The sequence below is a fragment of the Mixophyes fleayi genome, chromosome 5, assembly GCF_038048845.1.
Source record: "Mixophyes fleayi isolate aMixFle1 chromosome 5, aMixFle1.hap1, whole genome shotgun sequence".
NCBI classification, from domain to species: Eukaryota; Metazoa; Chordata; class Amphibia; order Anura; family Limnodynastidae; genus Mixophyes; species Mixophyes fleayi.
The window spans coordinates 33,782,124-33,793,401 of record NC_134406.1 but is presented as its reverse complement, the minus strand read 5'-3'; positions in this window follow the sequence as shown (position 1 = coordinate 33,793,401).

Here is an 11,278-nt window from a genome sequence, read left to right as displayed (position 1 = left end):
GGGACTCCCAGCATACATTCAATGAGTTTTTCACTGTAGCTTGCTTTATCAAGGCAAAAAAAATAAAAACAAAATTCTGACTCTATGTCTGCTTATTTTCTATTATATCATTTCTGATGTCATGATTTTGCAATAATATAAATTCATTAGACGATATTTAAACTGGTGCACAATAAATGTGAAAAAATTAACATAACCCAATGCAGCCAATCATATACTAGCTGTCACTGTTCTACTATATTAAAAAATGAAATAAATTATATGTATGAGTACCATGGATTTACAACACCCTGTTTGCAGTTACAGTGTACTTGCTTTTGTTAATGTCCCCACTATATCTGAGCAGAGCAAACAGTACTGTTAGTAATTCAGAATTTAAAAAAGCAAGTGATTTGTAAAAAGCAAGATTAAAAAGAAATTGAAGAGACATCTGTATTTATTTAAAGGACTCCCATTTAAATCAGATATAGAAAATATAACATGTTAAGTGCCTTTGTTAATTTGAACCGAAAACGTCACTCTTCGGGCTTGATCATACAACCATATGTAGTGGCTAATTAAACTAAAGTGGGACTTGGGTGGTCCTGATGATATGGAGCCCACACCACATCTTGTGCAGTATTATCTACTAAAAAAAACTTCTTACTTTAATATTCACCTAGGATCACTTATTATTACACTCAGGAAGCCTCATAGTAATTGTAACATCAAGAACATTTCCCCAAGGACATTAGAATATGCAGCAATGCCAAATCTCCAAGTTCACTTTATTTTTTTACCACCTTGTACCACTGAGTTTATATAAGGAAGGTTTGGGCACCTTTATGGGCTAATTTTTAGGTGAGGAGTTTTGACATACATTGCAATTGTTTTAGTTCGAGATAAAAAATAGCATAGGAAATGGAACAACATGTTAAGACTATAGTGATTTACACTGTGCAGTGCAGCCTGACTTTAGTAGAGCACAGTTAACAAATATATCTGAGCACACGTTCCAATTCTGTCAGCCAATTTGTTAATTTTACACCAAAATGACCTAAAATTAGTGTGCGTGGGTGGATCTGACCAATCATATCATTATCATCTTTGATCAGGTTGATCTGAAAACCAATGACCCAATGGCCTGTGTGTACAGTACTCAGCTGAGTAGACTGCATGGAACCCCTTGCAATTCAGATATATGACCAGACCCCTGGATGATTAGAGCAGTCTAGTTTGACTGTCCAGGTATCTGGTCTAATTGCTTATCTACTCAACTCTTTGATAATTAGGTTAATAGCATTTAAGTATGGTCAGCATAGAGTAGAGTATAGTGTGAAATGATCTCAGAGATTTAACGAACACTAGCGAGTGGAGATGTAGACACCTGTACTGCATATAAAGCACATAGAATGTAATTAGATATTTTAGTAGCAAATATTATTGAGCCAGGATACATTTATACTTAAATAGCAAAAGGAAAGCTTACAGAAAGTTGAAAGTGATTAAACAGCTGACATGAATAAGAAATGATCAAGCTGATAAAATCATGTTAAGTTGAATAAAGGATGATAAGTAAAAAATTATATATACCTTTTATCTGTCTTCTTGAAAGCAGGAAAAGAAAGTTGTAAATTAAGTTGCAAATCATTCCTTTTATATTCTACACATTTATTATTACAACATTGCGTTAGCCAATCAAAATTATGAGTTGTCATTTAGAGCAAATGATTAATGGTGACTCAAAGGACACTTACTTTAGCAATCAGGAAGCATTTAAATGAACTTTGGTTGGAATCTCCCTTTAGAAGAACACTATCACATATCTAAAACAACCTTTACCAATTACATCAGTAGTAATATATATATATATATATATATATATATATATATATATATATATATATATATATCACAATTCATATACAAAAAGATGCAAAAAACAATTATTAGGAATACAAATTCAATGGAAAAATATATATAGTTCAAATAGAGTTCTCATATACACTTCCAATGCACAGGCGGCTGCCAGTCCCCCAAAAGATACCAGGCGGTGTAGTTGGAAAAAATCTAAAATGGAAACAGAAGGACAAGGAGCACAATAGTGTAGTATTTAAGTAACACAGTGATGTAAAGCTGTGTAAATAAATGTACATATCAAAATTAGTGAGGTGTAAAGATACACTCAAATACAGATGGTCACTATAGAGAATGGTTAATTGAACCAGAAGTAATATATACACCCAAAAAAGTGTGTATTCAAGAATTGGCAAGCAGTGCACACCATTCCCCACTTATGTGTGTCTTCGCACCAGATGTATGATCTTTTAAAGCTTTTCAGTATAATAAAGCTGTATCAAACGGGTTTCCTCAAAATCCAAGTGGTATCAGAGAGAATGCATCTCAAAAGTGGTGAACCTTACACACCATCCCCTCTTATGTATAGCTGCGTACCAGATATACAATCTTTAAAGCTTATCTGTATGAATGGTCTGTATCCAGGAGTCCTTCAGTCTCCAGACATGTACATGGTTTGAAATGTTCCTCCTCACAGCAAACTGACAGGGAGTGTCTGTGTCAGTGCAAAAAACACAGACACACCCTGTTTTGAGGAAACCTGTTTGATACAGCTTAATTATACTGAAAAGCTTTAAAAGATCATACATCTGGTATGAAGACACACATAAGTGGGGAATGGTGTGCACTGCTTGCCAATTCTTGAATACACATTTTTTTGGGTGTATATATTCCTTCTGGTTCAATTAACCATTCTCTATGGTGACAATCTGTGTTTCAGTGTATCTATACCTATCTATACCTCACTATTTTGATACGTACATTTATTTACACCACATTACATCACTGTGTTACTTAAATACTACACTATTGTGCGCCTTGTCCTTCCGTTTCCATTATATATATATATATATATATATATATATATATAAATATATACATACATACATACTATATGGACAAAAGGGGTTGGGTACGTACAAACACTTACCCCGACATCTTGACTGCGAATCTCGGGACCCCAACATGCTATGAATGTGGATTCTTTAAAAAGTGTGACTCTTTAAGAAGCCGGGCGCACACAATCACTTGACTTTCAACGCCGGCACTATTATTCTTACTCTTAATGGTAAAACGGAAGGAGGCGGCGCCTCCTTATTATAGAAGTTTTCTTAACTGCATTGTACAGGCGCTGCCTCCTTTTGTTTCACCCTTAAGGTCACGTTGAAAGTTACGTGATTGTGTGCGCCTGGCTTCTTAAAGAGTCGCACTGACTGAAAGTAATTTTTTTAAAGAATCGATATTCACAGCATGTCGGGGTCCCAAGGTACGCAGTCAAGATGATGGGGTAAGTGCTGGGAACATGACTACCACCAGACAAAAGTATTTGACCACACCTGTTAATTATTGAATTGAGGTGCATCCATCAGACCCATTGCTGGAGGTGTATGAAATTAAGAACCTAGCTATGCAATCTCCATTTGCAAACATTTGCGATACAAAATGGGTTGTTCTGAAGAGCTCAGTGACTTCAAGCGTGGTACTGTGTTATGATGCCACCTTTACAATAAAGCGGTTCGTGAAATTTCATCCCTGCTGGATATTCCACGGTCAACTGTAAGTGATATTGTTAGAAAGTGGAAGCGTTTAGAAACAACAGCAACTCAGCCACAAAGCAGAAGACCACCTAAAATCACAGAGCGAGGTCAATGACTGCATGGTGCATAAAAAAGTCCCCAATGATCTGCTGATTCCATAGCTGAAGAGTTCCAAACCCACTGGCATTAATGTAAGCACAAAAGCTGTGTGGCTGGAGTTGAATGGGTTTCCATGGGTGAGCAGCTGCATGCAAGCCTCATATCACCAAGACCAAAACCAAGCATCGGATGGAGTGGTGTAAAGCACACCGACACTGTACGGTGGAGGAGTGGAAACGTGTTCTGTGGCGTGACGAATCACGCTTCTCTGGCAGTCGGATGGGCGAGTCTGGTTTTGGCGAATGGCGGGAGAATGTTATCTGCTTGACTGCATTATGCCACCTGTGAAGTTTGGTGGAGGAGGGATAATGGTATGGGGCTGTTTTTCAGGGTTTGGGCTAGGCCCCTTATCTTCAGTGAAGGGCTTAATGCTTCAGAATACCAAGAACTTGACTGGCCCACACAGAGCCCTGACCTCAACCCCATCAAACACCTTTGGGATGAACTGGAATGGAGATTTCGAGCCAGTCCTTCTCATCCAACATCTTTGCCTGATCTCATAAATGCTCTACAAAATGAATAGGCACAAATTTCCACAGAAACACTCCCAACATCTTGTGGAAAGCCTTCCAAGAAGAGTGGAAGATGTTATCGCTGCAAAAGGGGGACCGACTATATATGAAAGTATATGTATTTTAATACAATGTCATTACAGTTCCTGTTGTTGTAATGGTCAAGCGTCCGAATACTTTTGTCCGAATAGTGTATACGCAAACATCTGATATGCTTTGAAGACTTCCATGAAAAAGATAAATTAATGTCAGTAATATACCTATGTACTGTGAGGTCTTTAAATAAGTTGAGATTTGTACAGTTTATAGGCTATTTCTCTGGTTAAACAGACATATACTTAGAGATAAAAGACAGCATTCCATTTTAAACTGCATCATACTATATCAGAGGTTGAATTGGAAATTAAAAAATGGCAGTATGGAAAATGCGAAAATAATTTGGTACATTGAAATCATCTTTAGAACCCCCCACCAAGTTTCCACTTAGCATTATCATCACCATTTATTTGCCTTGTGCTACAGATTCTGTAGCACCTGACATTATCATACAGATAAAACATACATGAAAAGACCAAACATAATAAAATGGGGACAGTTAGGTAGAATAGTAAATGTTTAGATACAATTAATAGAACAAATCGCATGGCATACAGAAACATGGCAGGGAGTACAAGGAAGACATCAGTGTGGACAGGCATGAGACATGGGTAAAGGGCCCTGACCATTAGAGCTTATTTTCTAGGGGATGGGGGTGATGATCAATAATAGGGGCAGAAATGAAATTAGGCTCAGTGGTCCAGTTGGGTATTAGAGAAGTTGGAGGCTAAATGATCCAAGTTGTAGGAGGGTTGAGTTATGGGTGATGGAGGACTGGGGTAGGTATAACGGACAGGTGGGATGTGGAAGAAGTGGGGACATGGAAGGTGTGGTATGATAGGAGGGAGATGAGGATGAGACAAAGTAGAGGATATAGAAGAAGGGGGGATCTGAGGAACTGGGGCACGTAAATAAGCATTTCATGTGGACACATTTTTCAGTTCATAAATTAGCTTTCATGTGGGATGTATTTAACATAGTGGTTGATGTATTGGCATAGCAAACATTGTTACATATACTGCATATAGCCAGAGTGAGCTCTAACTATGATGCTGTCAAAACCTTGTAAATACAGGGTATATATTATATATTTTCCTTTGCTTTTCCTTATATATTTAGAAATGTCATGACAGGAATAGCTCAAATGTAGCAGCCTTTGATCATTGATACAATTTTCAGGTGCACAAAGTGTCGCCTCTTGATTATCTTAGACTATTGGAACATAAATGAGCTTTAATTATCAGTACTTTGTCATCAAATTAACACTGAGTTACAGAAAACAACGACACCTGTCCCCCATTCTGCAGGCTACCTACACTTCTTGGCTCCTATCTAATCAGTGGGCTGCTAGGCCGTTTACCACTTTTTCCTTTAATAGCTAAACACAAATTTACAGTTGCATTTTGGAGACGGGTATGATCAGACACCTATTCAACCCTGCTGGTGTAGATTCCAAACATCAGGGCAAAAACTAACTGTGAGCATCTGCTGAAATACCAGCTATGGATGACAGATGGCAGTGCACAGTCAACACTGACAACTGCTCACTCTTATTTACTTATTACAGTCAGCACTTTGCTTAATGTCAAGTCATTTAGGACTTAGAGACAGAACCTGCATGCAGCTCTAATAAAGCCTTTAGTCCCACCAATCTTTTCATGAGCAAAGTTAGAGTTTCATTTATCTGCTGGTACTTCAGAGTCTTGTTTTGTTTGCCTGTCTATCAATTTCAGCTTTGTCCCTAATGATTCTATTTTCTCCAACATATTGACTTAGGTATCACCCCTTACAATTCTAACAACCTTTCGACTTCAACTTTGTTCCTCATGACCTGTCATCTCAGGACTAAGTGGATTGATTAGCCCTGGTCTATCTCTGATAGCAACTCCAGTCAAGTGGTTCTCACCTCGAAGCAACCAGTAACATGACACTAGTGCCGCTTTCCCTGCAACCATCACATAACTCCCACCAGGCGAGGGCTGGCAATGTTCAGCCCGGGAGGCAAGACTCAATTCAGCAGCTTATTTTAAAGGACAAAAAATGCTGGTGGCCCATTTACCCAGCCCAAGATAGCCCTCGATGGGACCGGCCTGGGGGGCAAATTCCCCCCTGCCCCCCAGCCCAGCCTGCCCCTGACTTCCACCTTTGCTCACAACCTCTGGGGTGAGCAACTCTGGGATGAGGTCACTTATGGCAAAGTCCCTCTTTTTCATTACTTGGCTGTGGTATTTCTACATCTTTAAGACCATCATTACACTCCTCCCGTCTGGTAGTGACCTCTTCTATGTTCCAAACTCTTTTTGCACTTTATTTCCCATGCACATAATAAATCAATGCTGAAATTCTCAGAGTTTCTCCAACACTCACTTACAATTTTTTTTAAACTGTCTTGCTTAAGCCTATGTTATACAACTGCTATAATTTATTTTTGGGCATTTCACTGATCTTTTTTTTACTTCTGTGCACCTTTGATTCATTCTGTTTTTCTTAAACAATTTAACTTTTTATATAAATCTTCATCTTTGTTCCTGATTTCCCCATCAGACTGTGAAAACTTTTTGCTCCTTTATGCATTCTCATAACAAATCTGTGAGAGACCGCTCCTGATTGACTGGTAGGCTGTTAAGTAGAGTTTTACTTATCAGGCATTGGGAGCAGTCTGTCTCATTGATGTGTTTTTTATTTACATATCCATATGGATTACATCAATTAAGAAGTTTAAAAAAATCTATGTAAGTAATTATTAGGGAGCCTACACTAGAGAAAAAAAAAATGAATGCATTTTGTTTTTACAATGACACTATAGTTCATTTATGTTATTAAAGGGGCATTTAGTATTGTAACATGGTGTGTCCAGGAGAAAACTTACTCCTTTTTTGCCTTGCTCTCCTTAAGGACTCAGGCCCTTAGAGAGCACTATTATTTATTTATGACATTAAGAGGGTGCTATAATTTATTTATGACATTAAGTGGCACTATTATTTATTTATGACATTAAGGAGCACTATTATTTATTTATGACATTAAGAGGGTGCTATTATTCATTTATGACATTAAGGGGCACTATTATTTATTTACCACATTAAGGGGCACTATTATTTATTGATTACATTAAGTGGTCACTATTGAGACATTCATTATGGGGGCAACACTTGTAATGCACACTTGTTGCACTACAAGTGACAGTATGTATTGGCGCCCATGTGCATGCTGGCACTTGTAGTTCTACAAATGCCAGCATACAAAACTGTCATGCGTTGTCAGTGCATACTAGCGCTACATTTTTACAGTTTCTACCCCCAGGGTACAAGGAGGGGCCCAATGCGATTCAGCATTGGGCCAGTTAGCTCTAGATGCAGGGGCCCATTTGTTGCTTCGAGCATTTCCCTCTAGGAAATCTGGCCCGATGCTGATAGGCATGATTACTAAAACAAGGGATCCAATGAGAGTTGAGATCAGTTACCGGGACAACCATACCCGGAAGTTGTTGCGGAGATTCGATCACGCTGCAACGTGCTAACAGAAACCGGGCTGCGTGAGAAAAGATACCTTTATGTGCATTGAAACCCTTACTGAATGTAAGTGAATTTTAATCGTGAAATAAATGTTTTACATTGGAATACTACACTATTGGGGCACTTTTGTCCTTTTTTGTCTCCCGCATACGTATGAAACATATGGTGGATCCTGGGAGAATATATGAGGATACACCGAGTGATTACTTGGAACTTTATTCAGAGGATCTAGAGAGACTGCGCATTGGGATTATTAGCGTTTATTGTGACTATGGACAATTCTTATATGTTTCTTATGTTGATATTGACGCAGATCTAATTGATGTTTTGATACTCAGAAACCTCATCATTCAATTACCTCCCCTTTTGCGCCCTATTCCAACTCTCTGTGTTATGATAACTAAAACAGCCTGAGCTTCGAGCTACCTTGTCTATCAGAACCAGTTCTAAAAAAGTTGCTAATTTTCTTATGGTTTGAAGTGCAGTTTTCCCTTCATGAATCGCACGGATTGTATATATTCTAGGTAAAAAAATAAAACAATTGGAATGTGATATAGAAAAATGCTAATTTATGTGCAGTTTGGCCTTATGTACCACACATAACATTGCCCAATAATGCGGTTTGGCAAATCAACACTTTAGTAAATATACCCCTAAGTATTTTTTTCTTACACATATTTTATCTGGACTAATCAAAAGGTTAGTAAATTATAAAGCAGATAAGCGCTTGTACTGGTCACATATATACAATTTATTAGAAATCTATATAGTATATTGTCACAAACACGGTCCCAGCTGCCGTGACTTTGGGGGTGTTTGCTATGTGAAGTCACACGATTCCAGCCGCAGTCTTTCTTTACCTATCACATAGGTTATAGACCTACTGAATCACCCCCAAACACAGCCAATATACTGTTCCACACTAGCACACAAGACTTCTAGCTATTCACAGACTAGCAAGACCCACACCAGCAAGCAAAGGGTTACCTCTTAACATCTCTAGACTGTTACACAAATGTAAAAAAAATGCACACACAGCTTGTTAATCAAATGTATCAACAAATCCCACACTGGCATTCCAAGGATTAACTTGGCCGAGCTATTTCTTGTTAACAGGCTAATGGATTTGTTAAGAGTATCAAGGACGCAACATATTAAATTATAGATTTAATATACAAAAGTACAGGTTATACAGCTATAAAAAATAATGAATAAACAATTAATAGCAAGAAAAACAGTTTAAAATAAAAGGGGTTACCTTCAGAGTGTCACTTTCATTAATTGCATACTCTGTGCAATGGGAAATTGGCAAGGAAGATGGACAGCTTATCAATGTGAATTGATTTCCCAGTCTGACAACTTTCTGTGTCTCCTCTCAGCAATTTAAAAACCTGTCCCTGCCCTCAGGGGGTTGTGACCTGTGACACTTTTTTCAATTCACGATTAGCATGTTACCTGATTTACTAACCAATTCTACTAAGTGATCTAACTTTTCTGTAGAAAGTCACATCCATACAATTTTATCATTAATAAATCCCCTATGATTCTATCCATCTTTTGAAACCAAACATGATGAAGTTATGACAATGTGATATACCTTTTCCAAAGATATGTGATTTTAGCTGTTTCTGGATACCACCCGTTCCTGTCATTCACAAACCCAGTGTGATTTCTGCTGCTCATTATGGAGTGACACCTGGATTTTCTACAATATGAACTATGATGACACTTTCCTTTGAAGCTCATATTTCTATATTCCTGTATAGGACTGCAAAATGCTGCCTTGAGCTGCAAGGATGTCCAGCTGTGACCGACCCCACAAAGTCTATTCAGGAGTCCAACACTCCAAGAGCTCTTTGAAGCTGGTACAGGTGATATGGTTATCTTCTCACAATGGAATGTTCAAAGCCATCAAACACATTTACATCAGACTCTCTGGGCCTGAATCATTAAGCAACGTATTTTGCGCACAATGCGATAATCGTCTCTGCGCATGCCCAAAAACAGGAGATGCAAAGCGGAAACCATTAGACTCCACTGCGCAAGCGGAGATAATCCGCTGCGTAAAGGAATGCCTCTCAAACTCCATCGCAACTGCATTTGCGAAGTTGGCTGTCCACTTGAGATAAAAGGGATGGGAGTGGGCAGAGATCATAAATAAGTTGAGAAGAGTAGGCGTTATTTGTCAGGACTTGAGAATAGTAGGCTGTCCGTGTAGGATAGTTAAATAGAATGTTGTCTCAACTCTTTGCTTAAAGTTAATGCAGATGAGGATCATGTTTAAATCCAAAGCAGCTAGCTAAAACAACAATTCTAACTGTTCAAAAAGCATAATTCTTTTAAAATACTCACAAATAATTATTCACAACATACATTTTAATATACTTCACTTTTTTTGGGGGGGGGGGTTTCAAATTTATTGGTGATATTTATCAAACATTAAACATTGCCTACATTTTTTTAAAAACCCACCCTCTTTTAACTCACAACCAACATTGTAACAAATTACAATGTAAAGTGGATGATGATGTGTCAATAGGTAGGTGCTGAGATTTGGAGTTTTGGTTAAACCCGGAACTGCCGGAATGAGTCAGCTTACTATAGCACCCTCTGCTGCTTGGTGTGTCTTGAGTAAAGCTTGCTGTGTTCTCTATGCCTGTATAGTGCATTTTCTTATGCTACACAGATATGTTCTTGGGAATATGTGGAACAACTAGTACACATATTATAGTATTGCAGATATATATATATATATATATATATATATATATATATAATGCAGATCCCACCTATATATTCCAGTTATCTGCTCTTCCTGCCTTAATGTATGCTGGAATGGATTGCTGAGTACATTCCCCATCCATTCCGGCAGCCAAAATGGATTGCTGAGTACATTCCCCATCCATTCCAGCAGCCGGAATGAATTGCTGAATGCATTCCCCATCCATTTAGGCAGCCAAAATGGATTGCTGAGTACATTCCCCATCAATTCTGGCAGCCGGAATGAATTGCTGAGTACATTCCCCATCCATCCGGCAGCCGGAATAGATTGCTGAGTGCATTCCCTATCCATTTCGGCAGCCGGAATGGATTGGTGAGTGCATTCCCCATCCATTCCGGCAACCGGAATGGATTACTGAGTACATTCCCCATCCATTCTGGCAGCCGGAATGGATTGCTGAGAGTATTCCCCATCCATTCCGGCAGCCGGAATGGATTGGTGAGTGCACTCTCCACCCATTCCGGCAGCCAGAATGGATTGCTGAGTGTATTCCCCATCCATTCCGGCTGCTGGAATGTAGCGCAGAGTTCATTCTCCATCCATTCCGGCTGCCGGAATGGAGCGCAGAGTGCATTCCCCATCCATTCAGGCAGCCAAAATGGATTGCAGAGTACATTCCCC